Source organism: Melanostigma gelatinosum (genome assembly GCF_949748355.1).
Source record: "Melanostigma gelatinosum genome assembly, chromosome: 9".
In the NCBI taxonomy this organism is placed as follows: domain Eukaryota; kingdom Metazoa; phylum Chordata; class Actinopteri; order Perciformes; family Zoarcidae; genus Melanostigma; species Melanostigma gelatinosum.
This window is the reverse complement of record NC_136642.1, coordinates 19,218,956-19,240,134: the sequence shown is the minus strand read 5'-3', so window position 1 is coordinate 19,240,134 and position 21,179 is coordinate 19,218,956. Positions and strand designations below refer to the sequence as shown.

The window sequence follows — 21,179 nt, the reverse complement described above, 5'->3', positions numbered from 1 at the left end:
AAGGTTCTACCAGACAAGCAAGAAGAGGCTTTCTGAAACTCTATATACATAGAAATAAAAGAAGAAATATGCCCCGTAATAGCCATCACATTGCAACAGATTACATGACGTTGATCCCGTATACTTTAATTACAGGCCAACAGCACAAGTGCATCATGCATATGTAAACCACGTAGATACACACTGAAACCAGGGGAAGAGAGGGGTATTTACACGTACAAATGAGAGCAGGAAACAAAGTATCATTGACAAAGTGGATGGTTGCACAATAGAATAATGCACCGCTATGATTTGATGTAACGCAACAAGCATGTCTATACTGCTGCACATAATAAGCTACAAAGAGAGCATTGTTACTCTGTGAAAGTTGTTTTCCTCCGGCATTTGGAACCATACTGAAGTAAACTCACAGCCTCTTTTGGCTTCATGCAGTTTTTGAAGTTGAATTTGCTCAATAAATGCTGTACAATGAATTGCATGTAAAAAGAGATTCATTCATACAATGTAAATCATAGTTTGCACAACAGGTGTTTTATTTCTTATAATTATTATAACTTTTTATTTTAGTGAGTAAATTAAAGTGATAGCAGTGCAAGAATATTTCTGCTCTTGGTGTTCCTCAAAGTGTAACTTCACCCCAAAGTCCGCCCATTGCATCATTTTGAAAAAGCAATGAAACCACACCCACCTCCGTGTGACGAAAGCATCGACACAGCGTCGACAAATATGACATCTACATCCATTTCTAAAAATCAAGAGGGTGGTCGCTGCGTTTCCACGATACTGCCGTGGGTCAGGACGGCGTTATCAGCGGCGTGAGCCCGGTGTAGAGCGACCGCCATTGGCTAGCCACACACAGGACTCGCATGTACTAAAATGCATGCCTCATAGAGAGAGAGACAGATCATTCTCTGTTCAGGGAGACATCCGCCTCTTTATCTTTACATGTTTATATTATTGCTCTCAATGCCGTATGTAGGACCTTTACCCCGAAACCACTGTACACTCACCTCATAGTTAGAAGATGACAAGTACACAGTGAAATCAAATAGTGTATTTAAAGGAGAAGCTGCCAGAAACCACTCTTTCACTCTTTGTGCCCTCTAGTTCCTCTTATTTCCATTCTCTGCTTGTCCTCCTCTGCCCGTTTCATTTTATCTTTCCACCTCAACACCAATGTCTTCATCTGTACCCCTTCATTGTGGTTTCTTTCTCTTCCCCCTCTCTCCTCTTCACCTCCCTCTACTTACCTCTTTGTTTTGCCTCCGCTATCTCTCTCTCTCTCTTTCTGCTTTCCTTTTTCTCCCTCCTCCTGTTACTTGAAGCCATATGGTCGGATTGCTGCCATGTGTGTGTTTGATGAATACAGTGGTTGCTCTGTCAGACTCTGAGAAACTTTGCTGTAACACGTAAGTGGCACCAACAGACGCACACATAAAAAAACTTGCATCACGCCAGAGATGACTCAAGACAAAGAGGAAGCAATTTGAAAGAATCTCCTCCCAAATCATGTCATTGTGGTAAATATTTTCGTATCATGCTTTTGTGAAGTGACAATACCCGAAGACACAAGTAATGGCGTGATGAATCGTCGGGTAAATGGCCCTTTTTCTCATGTGCCTTGGGAAAGCACAATACTGCCAATCTTTGAACAATGTGCTTTTGCCTTACTCAATTAGAAAGACTGCTGTTTTTGTCTTGCAAATCAAAAGGCTTGATTTGAAATCAAAGAAAGCGTGGTTAAACGAGGATGAGAGGTAGTCTCCCGCAGAGGGAGTAGGAGAGGAGGGAGAACAGCGATCTGGTTTCCTCCTTGTACTGACTTGCAGGATTTTCAGGCTTTACGACATGTTTCATCACGTCAATGGAAGGAGATGGGGTGCTTGAAAAACGGTATGTTACAGCGTGTTTGTATATTCTCACATTATGTGAAATCATTTTGCAATCCGAGGAAATCATCTGAGAACCGCTGCTCCTTAGATCAGTGCAGTAGGAAGATGAGCCAAGGGGTTTATAGTTGGATTCAAGGTCCTCGTCCGAGCCAACAAGTATTAAAAAGCAGAAGTCTGTAAAAACACCTTATTCAAAGGTTGCTCCTTTTCTGTGCTAAACCTACCAGCACTGTGAACTTAATTGACCTCCAGCATCTCTGGACTCCATTTAGCGCTCCTGTCCTGTGACTGAGAGGGGGTCTTTCTGTACTCTGCTATATTATTCTACTCTTTGTACTGCTTAGTGTCTAGCTATAGGAGACTTTGCCAGAACACATTGTAAGGGTACAGATGCAGGATGGTCTCTCGAGCCACTAAGTCCTCCCGTCCTTCTCTTTGCGCTCTTGTGACACGTACGTACAGTAAATAAAAAGTCCCAATCATTTGATTTTGAAACCTCTCGTCTTTCATTACTTCTCCTCTCCTACTGTCACGTTGCATTTATTCCCTCCCCACAGTTTACCCCACTCTTCCTCTCTCCTCCTCTTTGTTTGCCATATCGTGGTTGCATCAACAGCTGTGTCATGGTTGAACCTGAACGTGGGAAGGGAAGTCGGTATTTGGTTTCAGTGGTGATAACAGGATTTATAAACCCCCACTGGATGAGCTATTTGTGAATGCGTTGTTACCGAACAGCATCTTGAATATATTCCAACTGTCTGCTGTCTGAATGGGCCAAAACTGCTCGCCGGGAAAGTACATAACCTAACCTGCAAACACACACACACACACACACACACACACACACACACACACACACACACATTCACGAATGCACACTAACTTGCCACATCTCATTTGAACTACAGCATCTCCATAACATAGTTTAATATCAACAGTTAAACAGTTAAAGAGCAGTAAAACACGACAACGGGCCTATTATTGTAATTGTAGGACAAAAAATGTGTCTGTTCGCTGAACCCCATTGCCCTCAGTTACTGTTGCTACACCTATTGTCCTTTACTGTCTAGCTTGACACATACTGTATGTAGTTTACAGTTACCGTGCAGATTTATCACTCAAATTAATAGTTATTTTTCAAATGAATCTTTGATTTCAGACAGACTTCTCATTTTTAACGTGCCTCCGGTGGCAAATTTCTGGCAAAACAGGAACTTCTTGATGTGGTCGACGACTTTTTAATGTGTCCAACCGAGTTATTTGAATTTGAAACATCATGCTCATTCTGTGCCATCTAACAATGCAGTAAAGACTGAGGCTAAAGCGAACAGAGCATCCTCATCAGATGATTCAAGTAGATGAAAGAGATAAGGGTCAGAAAAACTGCAATTCAATAAAAAAAGCACAGGACAGACCCAGTCAGGCCCAAAGCTCTGATACTTACTTTAGGTTGGTGCTCTGAAAGCCGGCAGCACTTCCACCATGTGTGCGCTTCAGATAACAAACAAACTCTAGTTCAGTCGGTTTGGGGATTCTACATATGAGGGGGTTGTACAGCCATGTGGCACCATCTAGTGACCTTCTGTTTTAATCACATTTATACATTCACAGAATTCACCGTCTCTGGGATTAGAAAGGTCCTTTCTAAGTTTATTAATACTTACTGGAGAATTGAAGTAAAAATCTAGATTAAGAGATTGAATACATTTTCCAACAAATTCTTTCGTGAAAGACACAAAACCATAACAACATCTGTAGTTACAGAAAGTCCTACAGCATCAGAGCCTATTCTAAGCATAGTCAAGTTCACTTCCTTTGTCAGAGTTTGCAAGGAATCAACTTTTATCAACTTGTATGTTGGATGTGATCTTTCAAAAGAAAAATGTGCCAATAAAAGTATTATGATTGTAAATATACTAAATAAATATTACAATACACATGAGCCACTGTTGCTATGGCGAAAAAGCATGTCAGAGGTATGAATCACAGCTGGAGCAAATTAAAATGTGTTGCACTTTGGAACAAAACGCTGTGCCATTGTCTGCTGCTGAATTTATTCCTAAACATAACTTAAGCTTTAGCTCAACATTGGCTGCAACGGCTCACAAAATAATTTGAAATTGTTTGTGATGGTGATGTTTTGTACCAAAATGCAACTCAGAAGTTATAGCTAATTTCTCTCCTTGTGTTTTTTTATTTATTTACAGAAGCTTGTATGGTTTTTATCAAAGAACCAGATATTTTCTAACACAGTTGCTCATATTTTGCACTGATGGTTTAACCCGGCAAGTTTCATGCCCATCCAAACCTTTGAAGTGCCCCGAATGCCACGTCACCTAAAACATTGTCGGAAACGAAAAGGGGCTTTTACACCCGAAGCACGTCTCACATGAACTGGGGGGGGGGGGGGGTTTGAACACAGAGCCTTTCTGTCGCTTGCCTTGTTATTATTTGATAAACCACAAATAAATAATTCTATGTTTTAGGTTTTCCTAACATCATTTCTAGACATGTTTTTGCAGGTGTAGTATTACTACCAGCATCCATCCATCAGTTGGCACAATAATGGACCATGCATGACACAGCACTGTGCACTCATACAGAATGCTGTGCTAAATTTGACATTATCAGAACTACATAGATAGTCAAGTGATGTAAAATGTTCTTACAAATATGTATAAATATATATAAAAGTAATGTGTGTATATATGCGTGTGTGTGTGTGTCTGCTTGCTCTGACTTGTGGAGGAGAAATCTGACCCTCAGCTATGAGGTGGTTGTTCTGTCCTCTCAAGTCAGAACTGTTTTGGCCTCACTGGTCGAGTGGGGCGCTGCTTTGTTCTGTCCGGCCTGAGTTCTGATGGACAGGTTCAAGGAGCAGCCCTTAAAATCCAGACTGGCGAGATACCATCTCTTTCATATTCAGATTTGTTTCCCTCTTATTGACTTTTTCTCTGAGGCCTGTGGGAGGCGAAGAAGGCGGCTTGGTGACACCTTATCAGCTCTATTGCTTTCACATTCCCTCAAAGAGAGAAGCTTGGTCCACATTCAATGAAGACCGAGAGGACCTGATAAAGAATCAAGCCTAAATTGAACCACTGCGAGGGAAGATTAAACCAGCAGAAAGCACATCAGTGAAACACATCAGTGACCTGACAGCTAAGAGATAAATGGACCACTTTAACTCATTCAAATAGCTTGTTACGGAATTTTGTGTGAAAGGATCAGAGCAGAGAGGTGGTCACTTCATGAAAGATAACTGTTTCATTACTGCTCAAACACAACAACAACAAAAAAGGAATGCTAGAAATTCTTCACCTTCATACGAGAGTTTTGATGTCAGGGCCAGAAGATATGTGAAAATGTGAATCAACAACATGCCAAAACATTCGGGAGGAAAATTACATTTTCAAAACAAGGTTGGAGAAATAACCTCCTCTTGATCTTAACTATGTTTTGATGTTTCACCATTTTCCCTCCATAGTATTGTGAGAGACAGGCAATTTATCAGCATTCCTTTTATGGTTTGTTTTTCCTCGAGCCAGAGGAGTTTGTCTCAGTGTTCTGGTCTGAGAGCAAGTCAAAATATTAGAAATACTCAAGCAGAATATCAACACCAACACACTCAGTTTGACCTATGACATCGGGGACAGCTACACTACCATTGGTCATGCAGAAACTGAACAAGCTATATAGCTACTAAATACATAATAGCTCAAACTATACAAAGAGATGCTGTTGCTCTCGCACAAACAGCAATTTCTCTTCCACTCAGTCATTATCTTATCACCTTTATTTTGTGGTCGGCAGCTGGTAGTCCTAACCATGGAACAAATGTTCATATCAAAAGTGATGTGTGGTTAAAATTGGAGTGCCTACACTACAAAAAGTACAGCATTTTCTGCAACACATTCATGCGTTTAACCTGCGCCAACCTTTCACATGTGTGATATCTCAATTATCTTACGCTTGTAAACCAAAGACTGCAATCTATGTTCAGCCAGCCTCCATCCATGCTGACTTCACACTTTATTACAATAACACTTTCTTTTTTTTGTATTCACGAATGACACTGAGTTTGGTGAAACCGCTGCAGGGCAAACTGTGTACGTGACTCCACGAGGAACGTGCATGCGTGCACGGGCCAAGGTCAAAATCAATTCTAAAGAGGATCCAGTGGGGGTCACTGTTGTGCGCGAGCTCGCTGAGCCGCCCGTGTCAATTCAGGCCAGTTTGTCTCACCGACACACGAGCTGTATCAGCTGACCTCAGACTAACCTTTTCCTGGATCCAGATGAGACTGTGTTTTATGTGTGTGTGTGATGAAAGACGGAGATGTATAGAGCCGCCCCCTGCAGACTAGCTCCCACTTAAGAAAGCACTGCAGCAACTCCTCACCTAGCATCGCATCATGCATTTCGAGAGACAGAGGGGAGAGAAAGAGGGGTGGGCGGGGTGAAAGAGAGGGGGTGGGACCTTACGGGTAACCAACGCCCCCTCTGATACTGTAATATTCAATTAGCTCCCAGCGAAGAGACAGGCGGGCATCAATCAGCACGGGGGACAAGTTGACGGCAACAAGGCGCCGTTCATTCATTTATGCGCAGCAGGCATGCTACATGGAGCCACGAGCGCCGTTCCTGCCGTCTGGAAGCGGAGTTGGTTCACTTTCCTCAGCCCGTGTCTCAACTTTTCGCGGCAGCAGACGCCATGGACCCGCTGTGGACGGACACCGGCGCTCCGGTACGGCATGCAAATACGTACTCTGACGTCGGCGATCATGTGGCTTTTGGCGTAGATCCTCCTTGTGATCGCCAATGTTCTCTTTCCTGTCGCCTGTTGTCTGCTCGGTTACCGGACCGCCGCGAGAGTGTTTAACACCGGTCCGTCACATTTTTGTTGTTTTCGCAGTCGCTTTGGGATTGTACCGCGCCACCTGAGCATCGCGCCAAAACGGTGGGCAGGTAAGAAAATGGATCAACTCTTGCTCTTGTTTTTCTAACGCCACCCCCCCCCCCCCCCCTCCACCCTTAAAAGTCCCTCAAGTTAAAACTGCATGTAGTTGTTTTTTTGTGCCCCTCTCTTGGCTCGCGCTGCCTCTGCGTGTCTCCCAAACACCCGCACGTCTCTGTATAAATATTGTAACTTGTCTAACCGCGTGAACTTTACCCGGCTCTGCCGTTCACACCTGCGTGTTGAGACACAATGTGTCCGCCAATGTGTTAATTGGACGTTTTCTCCCTCCGGTGTTTAAGTTTCACTTTGATACGTCGAGGCCGTGGTGGTAGACGGCGGAGCGGAGATGCATCGTGTCTACTTTTCCTCCTCACCGTGTCGACATAACCAGCAAAACATGGCCGTCCTTTGCCGACATGTTGTTACGTCGATGGCGAGAAGGGGGGAACATTTGGGGAGAGTGGGTTTTTTCTGCGCCCCACTGTCACATCTCGGGTTGGCCGGTGGAAACGACCGTTATTAAACTCAGCACGCGGCCGGGTGTAGCCCGCTCGCGTTCAGCGGTGCTGAGGTTCGGGTCGCAACTTTTGGGAGTCCGACGTTGTTTATAGACTTTGATTTCTGCGACTCTGTGATGTAGGCGTAACGTTACCCCTGGTGATGCCGCCTCCCCTCCGAGACCACGGCTTTTACTGCATGCAGACGGATAGACGCACCGTAGCATAGGAGCGGACTTGTATCCTGCCGGTGCAGCAGGCGCGTTACTGCTGCAAAAGGGCTGTTTTTATTCAGAATAACAACTTTAATAATGAACGCAGTGTCAACCAGAGGAAAATGTGTCCTCAGAGCACCCAGTGCAACCCTTTTAAAGGGAAAGTGGTAGTTTGATTTATTGCATTGTTATGCATCCTACATGTTGTCCTGCACTGTTTAAGATTTATGAACACAAACATGCCTATTTATATAGAGGATCAAACCTATCCCATGCCAGCATTTTACACACAGTCGTGACATACTTTAAACAGGAAAAGTCTGCTTGCTTTTGGTAGGCCAGTGTATATCATCCCTCGCCTTGTCTTCTAGTTTCTTCCATCGCTGTGTCATGCAACGATACATTTCACATGCACTACTCTGTCATTAAGGAAGGTTTATTATTGGGGGGGGGGGGGGGGGGGTAACGCCGTAAAGTTTCTTCAAAGTCACAGTGAACGAGTGCATTCTATTCAAGCCCCATGCAAGTTGTCTTATCGCCTTTTGGAGATTTTACATCATTTTGTCAGCGTTAATGCCCACAGTGGAATTAAATACCATCAAGAGGCCGTCGTCCCCTGGATGCCTGAATACCCAGGATTGGTATGGGTGCTGACACGGTCCACATCAAGTGACCTGGGCGTGACTACACCCATCCACATTAAATACATTTTATCTGTGATACAATCATACATTTCACTGAATTTCAGTTCTATGGACATAATAATGGTCTGATTTGAGTCTGTCCCAAACAACGTCTACGTGAGTATTGGTGACTACAACCATTACAAGAAGACAGACGGTCCGACTCGACTCTGACAGCACTAGGTTGAGATTAAAGTAGCATTTCATATCTTACATACTGCCGTTTGTGATAAACAGTCCGTGACAGATTTACCGTGCTATAATTCAGTGCACCTGTTCAGCAGTGCACAGTTTTAGACAGGTCTACACACTCGGCCCCTACAGGTGGGCAAGTTAATGGAAAAGAACTTTGTGGATGCTGCTTTTCTAAGTGAAGCTGTCACCCAGACTATTCACGTTCTTACTGTGTGTCTGATGAAATATTTTCAATCGACGACATCCCCCTCATACTGGGACAACCTACTATGTTGCATTTCTAAACATTCCTTGATCAACAGCCCGATGTTTTTGATCGCAGCGCAGTTAACCCCCCCCCCCCCCCCCCTGTCATACCCGTTACCGGCAATTCCTCTGGGTATAAACTTGGCTTCGCTCGCTAAGCCATGCACCTCTTGCTCTCTCCATGTGAGCAGACATGTGGCTCGTGTTTGTTCTTCACATGGATTCCACGTGTGATCTGTCAAATCACAGATAATTTAGTATAATTTATAATGACAGCCGGCCCGTTTTTATTGGTGGCTGAACAATCAAACGGTTTCTGTTGATAAAAGTAACCCGGCATATTTCAGATCACACACAGCTGCTTAGCGTATTGTGTAGCCAAGCTTTTTTGTAGAATGATGTCGGGAATACAGCCATAAATAGGTGTATACAAAATTAATATATTCAATTAATCCACCTAAATTAAACGTTTTGTTTATTTGCTTGCCCCAAACAAGTTGACTGTCACCAGGTCAGTACTACAATATAGATTATAGAATCATGATTTAAAATCCCTGTTGTTGGGTATATAGGACATTACTGAATGGTTTTTACAGTTTGGCAGATGTGAGATTCAGGCGTTGTTTAAAAAAAATTGGGAAATTGTTATTCTCAGTATTGCTCAAGGGATTAGAGAAATGCACAGATGTCCCCACACTACCTTGTTGTCCATAACATCAGTGATTGTCCCATCATCACTGCACTGTGACAGCAGCAGCACATTTCAATCACGAGAGATTTTCTCAAAAGCCTAGAATCATTCGGTTTGTTTACAGTAAGGAATTTGGCAGCTATTATTTTGGAAGAAGTGGCATGAACGATAAATTGCTGTTATTAAATCGCCTATTTTTCCCGCCTTGCTCAACATTGCGGGGTTTCTCAATGTACCGTGACCTCGTAGAATGTCACAGCCAAAACATCCAGCTGTGAGGCGATCCGCTGTATTTGTTCCTAGAGGCGCTTAGTCGTTTACTGTACTCAGATGGTGGGAAATGAACAAGGCTCAGTCGGTGAGATTCATTGAAATAGAAACCATTGGTATGGGCTGACGGCAAGGAAAGTGCACTGTAGTCAAATATCATTGTTACAAATGATGTGTGAGATCTGATTCCTGACAGTCATCTATCTGGCGCTAGATGTCGCATGTGTCAATCACAATAGCAAGAGCCATTGACATTATCTGGAACTAACCTGAGGCAGAAGATTGACAGTAAAACAATGAGACGCTATGTTTGTTTTCGGTAGATTTAACTGGGCAGGTGGCAGGCAGTCCTGTTCCAGTGATGTGTGAGAAACTGTATGTGTGTGCTGCTGAAGTTCTAGCTGTCCAGTGTGTGAGCCGGGAGCTCAACTACAGCTGACAAATATCAGTATTTACTTACAGCCAAATACGAAGTTCATCTGTGTCTACAAAACAAGACCAATTTTCTGTAGTTCACATGAACAATCATTTTCATTATACTAGTCAATCGTTCTTATGTGTCATTGTATTATATGTGTGATGATTGTTATGTAGTTTTCCCTTTTTGGTAACCATGAGGCTGGTAGGTGACGTCTGACGATTAAAGCTGAAGATATCAGATAACGTCTAAGTTGATCCAGCTCCCAGTCCCCTCCTTCAGCTGCTGAGCTAACGTTGCGTTAGACAATGTTTTAGTTTCAGGGACTGAAAGGCCAAGCTGCTGCTCAGCTCTGAATGCCCAAAGATTCCTGTTTAAAGTGGTAGAAATATTAATGTGACGGTCAACTGAGGGATTCCAATTATTATTTCCTATCCAGCGTTAGCAGTCCATCACTGACCGACAGCTATATAGCTAGACTATACTGCATTAGTATAGCTATGCTAACGATTGTTTATGCAAGAACAGACTCACTTTCTTTGTTAAAGAGCAGAAACAGTGGTTACGGTGCAGGTCAATCACCAACTCTGGTTGCTTTCTACAGGCGCTTGTCATTCGTAGTTTAAATGATGTAATATAAACTGCAAAGAGTTAGTGTTAGGAAATTATACAGGTCATAATCCTCTAATATCTTGTTTATGTGCTGTGAAAAAAAAACTCCTTCAAACAACTAAATTATTCAAGTTTCTTTTCAAAAAAACTGGATTACATTTGATTACCTCGTGTGTTTATGATCTATTTTCTCCCAATACTCAGTTTTACTAAATAGTGCTTGAACTCATCATATTATAACTAAATGCAATCTCGGCTAACGTTAGCTGTTAGCACCGTTATTGTGCAAAATTAATCAGTCCTATATTTTTGCATTTGTCTTGAGCCCAGACCTCCTTATTGTCATGTGTGGCTGTTATTTTTTAGAGCCGTGCCAGCAGACCTATGGTGGGTTTCAACTAGTTTTAGTTTTTTTTCACATTCATTGGGAACATCCAGCATGACCTCTCGCATCACACGTCCATATCCGATCCCGAGCTCTATAATGGCTGTCCGTTCTCTTTGTGAGACACTGGAATGAGTGATCGTGGGTTGGAGGATGGAGGTTGTTGTCATCATGGCCTGTCGTGCTCAGCTGGGCTCTGTGATGACATCACCAACATATACGCTGCGCTCTGTTCCAGTGTTTTCAGTTCAGGTCCTCTCTCCCTCTCGCTGCTGTGCCGCCACCGGCTTCTCAGACGTGTTGTTAGGTGACTAAGGCAACCACAGAGATGAGCTCATCACCTGGAGGTGTGTGAAGGATGCAATTAGAGAGGCAGAGCTGAAGGGTTACATAGGGACAGAAGGAGCGGGAGCATGACAGCAACACTGTGTGAGAGAGTGCATGTGACGTCTGAGGGAGACTGGGCGATGCAGAGAAAGAGGCAACGGAGTTACTCTGCGCCCGCGAGAGACAGAAATGAGAAGCCGATGGCGGCTAAAGGCCCACTAGCACCGTCAGCTGTAAAAGCAATGGTCCACGTTGGTGTCATGTTCGATTTTGCTGTACAAGGCTGGTATTTGCGAGCTCAGGACCGACTGGTAGTTTGATTCCGGGAAACCAAAGTAGCAACATTTCCAGGTTAAGCACACAAAAGGTCACAATGCTCTTGACAGTTTTATGTGTGCACTAAGGCGATCCTCCTTTCTGGTATTCTACTAAAGATGGTGTCGCCCGTTTTGCGCCCATGAAAATCGCAACGTCTGTGGTGCTCAGCATGTCGGAAAATCCAACCGCACTAGAGGTGTGTCAAAGAAAACCGGCCACACGGCGAGTGACCGGGAAAAGAAAGAAGAAACGAGAGACTGCAAGGTGTTTGTGTGAGAGCAGGTGCACCGGACCCCACCATTAGTATCTGCAGTCGGTCATATCTTAAGTGGCATATTTTATTAAAGACTCCACTGCATCATCGCTGCATTGATTATCATCTGTGTCTACGGGTGCAAAGCAGTCTGTGCAGCTGTTTGTTCTGAATGTGCATCACCAGCCAGAGGCTCATTTCTATTTTTTTTTTCGCCACTGCAGTCTATTAGAACATGAAAGTTTGAATCGGATGCTCTGGTGAAATGCTGAACATAATCACCGCTGCATGGAACTGTCGAAAAAGTTCGTTTCACACCCTTGCGCGCAAATCGGTGTCTGTATGTCATGTAGACCAGGGGTCCCCAACCTTTTTTGCGTCACGGACCGGTTTCATGTTATAAAATATTTCCACGGACCGGTGTTACGTCCCTACTGGTTTCTGGACCTACTGGTTTTCCTTCTGTGCGCGTGTTGTGTTCGCTTAACAGCTGCAGCGGTTTTCTGCCTCTGTCGCCTTTTTCGTCACACTTTCACAAACATATTGCTGGAGATCTAAAAGACACATCTCATATCAATTGCAGGGATTATGATTGTATGAGTGAGCACTGCATCACAGCCACGTATGAAGAAATACATGGAAGAAAATACATTTATGGAAAGATCGCAACAACCTGGATTCGAACTCTGTCCAGCAAAACTCCCACTTGTACTTGGTAATTTAACATTTAACACCGGCAGAGTTGTTGTCCCAAACATACTTTTAAGGCCGCCGTCCTTTTCAAGCTCCAGCAGCTGATCTCCCTCTGGCACGGATAAGCTCAATTTACCTGGTTTGTTCACAAATGGGTCGCGGATCCATTCCTTCGCAGTTCGTGGGTCTTTTGTGGTTGGGAAGTAACGCTCGTGACAAGCGTGTTGACATGTGTCAAGAGAGACAGGCGCATGTAATTGGGAGAGAATCCGGTCATTTTTCAAAATAAAATATCTTTCCGACTCTGATAATCAATGAAATGAAAAAAAGTAATTTATTCTTTCTGTGCGGCCCGGTACCAAATGACCCGCGACCCGGTACCGGTCCGCGGCCCGGGGGTTGGGGACCACTGATGTAGACCGTTGGGGCTTGTGTGAGCATGTGAGTGGAATAGCTCCCCTTCTCCCATCTGTGTCCTCCAAATTTCAAGTTTTGGGGGGAAAAAAGGAAAGAGTGTGAGAAATGAGAGAGAGCTTACTAAAGGTCCTTCTGCACTGCACCACGTCAGCCGCTGGCACAGCACAGACACACCCCTCCCGGCATGAGACAAATGAGGAGAGGCTGGAGACGATTCACAAGCCACACCCACTGCAGGGAAGGCAGAGATGGACAGGTGGGAAGTCTGGCGACGCAGTAAGTGCTCGCTGAGGCTCTAACAAACAAAATCCAAGTGTTCTCATTTGAACTCGTGACATACATCCTCCTCTCCGTCCCATGCATGCGCGCACATGTAAATGACATGCTTTGTAAAACGCATACAACAATATATGTTTAACTCTATTTTACATTGCATCTGCAGTGACTACAATGTAGTAGCTATTGGTAGGGGTTCTGCAAAACTTCAGTCCATGTCCTTTGTCATTGTTGACCTGATTTGGAGGCTGCTGGTTGGGTGCAAGAGATTACCCCAGTGCATTTAGGGTAACTGAAAACTCAAATTTTACCTGGCCCAAACAAAAACACTCATGAGCGTTTTAGTGGTTTTAAGCTGTTAAAAGTTGTCACGGTGGAGATTAATGCTTTTGTGGGAGAATAATGTGCTGTTATCAGTGTGGCTGTCTGTGCAGAAAGCCATTAGGGAGAGTGAAAGAGGAGCATGGAGCTGGACAGGGGGAGCGCAAATGGGACAGCAAATTCAAGTCAAGAGGGGGGGCATTATTATGGAAGCTAAATAAAAAATGTTGAAGAGGGGTGTTAACCCCTGTGTTGTTCTGATTGCTGTAATAAAAACTCAGTCCAGCACCCCATCTGCTTTTCATTCCCACTCGCAGCCCTGGGATCAAGTGAATGCTCGTTGACGTGTTGGCCCTTCAGCATGGGGTCACTCTGAGTTTATATGGGGCTGCAGAAACAAACTGATGTGAGACAGCCTTGCATGTTCAGTGACAGTATGCCCGTTGGATACGCATCAGTCCATGATGTTGTGCAGGCAACGCAAATTCCGAGCTCACCGTAGTTTTAATCGCACGCTTACGACTAACTATGTAAAATGGCTTATTTAGAGTCTATTGTTGGAATCGCGGCGGCTGTAAGATGCATTCAGTTGAAGATGCGGTGCGTAATGTTTTGCATGTATGCCCACTGGCGTACACAAGATTTGTCACCTCTAAATATGTCATTCTGAAATGCTTATACAATGTAAAATATATATATTTTTAATGTGTACGATAAGTCATATGGTGAACCTTACCGTGGTGCAGAAGAAGTGAAGCGCAGCTGGATTTTAAGCATCGCTGCTGTCGTGACACTGATTGACCTCTGCTGGGTTTCGGCTCCCGGATACAAGTACCATCTCTGTTGGTTACAGCGTTACCATAGTAACCCAACCATCAGCAGCAGAGTGGGTGACACTTGGATATTTTTAAAGCTTGGTGTGTGTGACGGTGTGAGACACGGTGTGTGTTCAGTGAGACTAGTGTCTGTGTTCAATGTTACGTGAACCAGAATAAACTGAAGACTGGATTCTTGGTCCACTGTAGTGTAGTCTTCGTGGCAGTATCTCCATCACGCTGTATATAGGCCACGGTGTCCGTGGATTGAATAAGGTCACAGCAGTGATTATTTTATTCTACACGGCGAAAGTTTGGCGACTTGTCACAAAAGCTGAGGGGTGCATAATATTGCAAAAGTAGTCTCTCCCCGCTGCACCTTTTCGTAGATTGAATAAAATACTGTGTAGGAAAAGTGCTGATGTTGAAAATGTGCAACATACACAATTGTAAAGGAAAATTTGCAATTTGTTTACCACTCAATATTAGCTCCGGCCTCAGAAATCCACTATCTGTTGAACAACCGTTCTCATCATTTGTCCGCGTTGAGTCTTTTATCCCAGCCCAGCAAAAGTAGGGCTGCTCTGTTGCTATGCAGAACATGCAGTGCAGCACTGCTTTGGTCTGGAGAGGAGCCGCGTGATGAGATTTAAATCAATTCTGCGACTGTCTGAAATTCCGCCTCTTCCACCCCTGCTGGGACACGCTGTACGGTGCTTCTCCTCACCCACACAACTCAGTCACACACACACACTGTCCTCCTCACTGCAGTGGCTGACTTTGTGGACCAAGCAGTCTGGAGGGAAAACTCACCCCCTACACCAGTGCCAAAGAAAGAGGCAGTGTGTGCACTCTCTCTGTGCAATATGTTTTTGTTACTCGTGGTATACGAGTGTTTGTCGGAGCTTCAAAGTTTCAGTTAATGCTACAAACAAAGTCATGTGGCCATTTGCAGTAAAGCGTTTCTTCAGCTTGTGGTTTTGATGTCGCCTTCTTGTCTCGTGCTCGTTATTTTCGAGCCCTGGTGTTACTGGCTGGTTTGTACTTCATGCATGGCTTCAAGCGCAGCGGTTGCCATCCATACGCCTTTTGTGCGTGTGATGGCCGCATGTGTCTCTACATTTCAGGCAGTGCATGGCGAGGGCCTTATGAAACCCAATTCTAATTTTTAGCGATTTAAGCAGAGTTTGTCTTCAGAAGAGGTGTCTAATCACGTGGTGGATAATCAACATTCCAATAATTCAATAGAAAATATTCCAGCTTGAATGAATATCAATGAATTTGATGTAACGCAATATTTCACTATTACAGTGGTTCAACACAGTTATAAAGCAAAACATTCAATCCTTTTTCTAAACTTAACTTCTTTGAATGTAGCTGTTGGTGTCAGATATCTCCGTGTTTTGGTCGACTTAGAGACCCCTCCCCTAAGTCTCCCCTCATCACATCCTTGTGCTCTGGTTGGCTGTCGCTCGCTGACAGGTCAGATATGGAGCCTGCTGGTTGATGCATTGATGAGTTTCTCAGTTCGCGCCTTTGACCAGCGAGCACTGTAGCACGGGTCTTTTCAGGATTCTGATCTTTTCACGGTGTATCACTGTATTTTTGTAGATTTTGGTGGTTTCACATAAAGTGTAAACAATTCTTATTGTGCAAACTGCAACATAGTAAAACCTCCACCGCCTGCTTTTCCTCTCATATGCAGAGCCTCGGGCACATGCCTCTCCAAGCGATGTCTAGCCCTTTAGCTTCGCTGGTTTACTGGCGCTACTGACGACCTTGAATCCGAGGAGGCAGTGGCTGCATCGGATTGTTAAAAAACACTTTTTGTTTTTTCTGGTGCATCTCTGGTATCTCTTTCTTTATCCTAGACCTCTTTTCCGTTCTTAAATATGCAGAATACGCCGGAGCTTCTCTAAGCTGTTAACAGATTGTTATGATGGTACAAGCTAGCAACTAGAACAATACCCAGCATGCCGTTCAGCAGTGTACATTTTTAAATGTACAGTTATTAGTTTTACAAATTGTTTGTGTCACAAGTTGTTGTGTGCCATGGTGTTTTACCCCGTTAAAGAGTTAGTTGTGGGTTATTGATTATGTTATAACCATGAGTGAGAAGGGTACGTGTTTAATCGGGGGCCCTCTCAATGGGCTGCAACAGCGGTCTCAAACCTTTTTTGCGCCACAGACCGGTTTCATGTAAGACAATATTTTCATGGACCGGCCTTCAAGGTGTGGCGGATAAACGCGATGACATGAAATGATACGCCCGGCATGAAAACAAATATAAAATGCATAAAAAATACAACTCACCATAACGCTGAATCAGCGCTTGTGTTTTACTCATTTTTGCTTGTTTGTGGGCTTAATTTTGACATGTGTCAAGAGGCACAGGCGGATGGAATTGGGAGAGAATCTGGTAATTTTTCAAAATAAAATAAAACAGAAATAATATACTAATATAATAATATATTGTAGCTGGGCTACAAGATGAAGTGCTGCATCACCAGCAACTCTAAAAGTTATGGGTGAGTGAGAAACGGACCCAAAATGTTGTAGCCAATCCAAACTAGCCGCCTGGCCTCTGTGATATGATTGTGTCTGTGTGGAGGGGAATCACTGACACGGAGCGCAAAGGAGAGAGGCAGCGTGCCCGTGAATAAACTTAAACCCCCCGTTCATGCGTTCAGCTTAGGTGCTGTGAAACAAGTTATTCTAATGGTAGGGAAAACCCTCATCTTACTAAACTGCATCCACATTTTGGCAAATTCCAAGATATTTAGTCTGATTTAAAGTTCTCTCCTTATTTTCGCATTGCAGAAATCACAATGGCCTCAGTGGACGGCATTGCAAGAGACTCGAGTGCACCTGACCAGTCTGGCTGGCTGCATTACATCATTTCATATTGACTGTAAATCATATCGGTATTGTGCACTTTTTGCCTTCATGAAGCAGGGGCACGCCATCCCAACCTCACATGTGCTTTCCTTATCAATGTGTCTCTGTAAATAGAGCTGCAGCCTTTCACCTGGACCTCTGAGCCCCGGGAGCAGCAGTCACTGGAGTGATCCAGAAGAAAAAGTTGTTTTCCAATAATTCCCTGTAACAGTCACGACACGTTTAGCCAGCGAGTGTTGGCACGGGGCTAATTCGGTTCAGGCTGATGAGTTTTGATAGAGGAGATCTGCAGCTGAAGGCCACACTGCCTTTTCAAACTTCCAGTTTCTGCGAGCACAGCCTGAGTCATATGTGTTCCCCCCTACTACACTGTGAGATTACATCAATGAGGCACAGAAATAGGAGCCGAGTGGAGAGCGCTGCTGTGACTCATCTGTTCATTGTCTTCTCGCTACTGTTTTGGATAGATATCCTTCCTATAGCGCCACTGATATTTCTGTTGTATTAGATCATCTGGTAGGAAGGATTCGTATTGATCTCCCCCTCCAGTATGTATGCCAGTGTGTAGACTAAACTGATCACTGCCAGGGCTGATAAATGCATTTGCTGCCTGGCAGCAATAAATAGAACTCCTTCAGAAAAATGACTGCTAATATAATGCACCAATCAGACAGCCAGACAGATGGACGATGGGCGACGGGCAAGTACAGACAGGCAAGGGGCTGCCATGCTGGGTCTTCATACAAGTTTAATGAGCATCCAGACAGCATGGCGTTTGTGGCTCCAGCACAGAGCTCACTCTGCACACAGACGCTAACTGGCTGACTAGGTTAGACGTACTAACGAACACACGCTTTGACCCTGGCTATGAAAGCCCCTGAGTTAAGTGCAATTATTGTTTGTACTGGAAATAAAGTGAAAGCAATTATGTGAAAAGCTCAGATTGCAGTCTGAGCACATTTCTTCCAGCTGAGATGTTTACAACCAAACAAACAATTTGTCTCTCAGACACCAAATTATTATTTTTGAGCCTGGTACCGTAGTAAGGTTTTTTTGTTGATAACGTTTCTGTAACTGTTGATTAGACTAATTCAGTGCCATGGCTGTTATTCACAAACCAATTATATATTTTCCTTGATGGCATGCAGTGCTCCAGAGTAGCCAGTGAAGGCAGCAGGAGAGCGGCCTCTCTCCCGGTAGAGTAAAGAGAGGAGGAGGAGGATCTTAGAGCCGGTGTGTCCTCTGTGTTCAGCACTCTTTGCACAGGCTTTGCTCTTTGTTTGAGACAGTCAGCCTGACTCAGCCAACACAAGTTTAATTTGACTGCAACATCTCGAACGGTGGAGCTGTTTGTGTTTGTGTTTGTATTGTGTAAGATAATGTGCCTTTTTCTGAGCCAGCCAATGCTCAGAATCTGTCATGTTGTGAGCACTTTTTCTTTAAATGACTCAATAGGCATTTATTTAACCCTCTGAGGGCCACAAGTCAGATTTCAACCTGGGAAGAAAAATGTAGTATCTATATATCCAATATTTTTCCAAGTGCCTATAAGTATTATATGTTAAGGCTCCATATGCTCTAGAAATTCAATTATTTACATATTTACAACCCTCTCTGCTCTGTGTTCAGCAGCCTGCAGTTATGTCAAAGTTTCACAGTTTTTGTCATGTGACTGTTGGTCTCAGGCGAGTCAATCATGGCTTCCCAGTTGCAGTAAGGAGCACAGAATTTGATGTTTTTTTTACAGGATGTGGTTTGTGCAATTGGTTTATTTTGGGCAAAAGGTTCAGAGGGTTAATATGCAAATCAGTGTTTGATGTCATCCTGTCACTTGTAGCACATTTTTGAGGTGCCATTGGCAGCTTTCATGAGTTTACAACCAGGACATTAAGCATAGGAAAAAAATATATATATATCTTTATGTGTGTGTGTGTGTGTGTGTATACATATCACGTTCACAAAAGTCGCATTGAAAAGACAAGTGTAACCACCGCCAAATCCTCTCTCCCTGTACTTGTGTGGGTTCAACACACCAGTAGGAGGTAAAAAGAAAAAAGCTCCAGCTTTCTCTCTTCCGTTGTGCTCACAGTCAGATCCTCGTCCAGCGCGCATGGAAAGTGTTCAGCAGGTCGTATGAAAGTGTTCAGCAGGTCGTATGAAGTGGCGCTTCAGATGCATATCCGGCTCCTTCTTACCAGATGTTTGCTACTTTGTTGGATTTTAGGCAGACTTTGAGGGACGGGGTGATTAAATAATGAGTGGCAGAATAAATAAACTGCAGTGTTAGGAGAGCCCCCCAGTCATGGAGGCTCTCCTGGCCAAACCGCAGCAAGCAGTTGGCTGAAAAACGGGGAGGGTTGTCAGCTTGATAAAGCTCACCTGGGCAATCGGACTCTAAAAGCTGGTCCTCGTGCTCAGTGTCTCTCTCCTTCGCTGCAGCAAACATCCACTCTGCATGATTGTCGTTTTGATTTGCACCTTCAACACCGCCGCAGCACACTTGACACTCGTCCAGGCCTGTGCGTCATTACTAACTTTACCGATCGGCACACTCCATTGTGCCATATTTGGTTTTTAAGTACAACCTTGTGTGGACTCGCTCAGAGTCACATTCCCTGAGTTAGTGACACAGAGAAACAGGGTTCTTCTCCCTGTGACTCGTCCTTGACGTTCAGTGGGTGGAAGTTGAAGAAACCTCCCAAAAGCAGCCGTGTTATGGTCATCCCTGATGTATACAGTCTGTCGGCGACACGGATGTAGCAGCCGCTTGGCTACAGCTCTACGTCCACGGTTGCTATGGCGACACCATGGCAATGAGGCTGCATTCTAATGATGCCTCAGTGGGTCGTGCGAGTAGTTGAGATGTCTCGGGACGACGAGTCGGCCAGCGAGCGACAGCCTCCGAGCCTCGAAGGGTACGGCGCCGTGTGATTAATGCGACGCTGTCGCAGAGGCCCGAATCATGGACGTGACACTTTGGCGTGACTGCAAGGTACAACGCCAACAAGCCAAGATGACAGAAGTCCTACTTTTCTCATATTTACTGTAGCCCCACCCTTTTACAGCAACTATACAGGCTTTAAATATTATCCGTCTGGGAAGAAACTTATTTCATCTGTCTATCTACCCGTAAGCACCACATATTTTAGTGTTGCAGACATGAGATTTTAATTTGGTGGAGGACTCTGTGCCAACTTGGTTTTATAGAACCTCATTATGTCTTGATGGGAGAGCGTGCCGCTGCTGCATCGACTCATTTGATTTTTACTCATGTGAATATGAGAGTGGAGCTTCTGCATGACTCCTCCAGAATATCAATAGACTTTTGAGCCAGATAAGCTTCAGTCTCTCCACTCATTACAATATTACCCTAGGAAAGGTTCCGCTGCTCACTCTCACGCTCTGCTCTTCTTAACCGCCTTTCTTCAGGGAGTTGTCATTTCAGCAGAACACAAATAAAAGCTGCTCTGGGCTTTTTAAGATATGTGTCTGAAGCGGCTTTGTCTCTGGTTTCTCACTTTATTCACACTCCGCAGCACAATCTGATCTATGATTAGTCAGTAATTCTCAGGACAACTTGTGTTCCTGACAGCTGCAGACCTGTCAGCTGCTTATATTTGCATAGCGGCTACGCTATCAAAGTGTGATAAGTGTTTTTACATAAATAGACACGAGAAAATCCTTGTGTAAAACTTGTCCAAGCTGCTCCGTGGAGCTAAATTGTTTTCATATTTATTCTGCAAAATACAGCTGCCACCTGAACGCTTCTCGTCTCAGCCATTCACACTGACGGACTGTAAT

General features: G+C 44.2%; 1 protein-coding gene across 2 annotated transcripts in view; it reads left to right on the top strand.

The window, feature by feature from the left end:
• The first annotated feature begins 6,444 nt into the window (after window positions 1-6,444).
• Window positions 6,445-21,179, top strand: part of zhx2a (zinc fingers and homeoboxes 2a) — a 29,802-nt gene continuing 15,067 nt past the window's right edge. The window contains exon 1 of one of the 2 annotated variants that reach the window (XM_079274748.1): window positions 6,445-6,635. The gene's annotated coding sequence lies outside the window, so the exon portion shown is untranslated. Of the gene's footprint in view, window positions 6,857-21,179 lie in introns of both variants that reach the window. The other variant, XM_079274747.1, reaches the window with a different exon arrangement.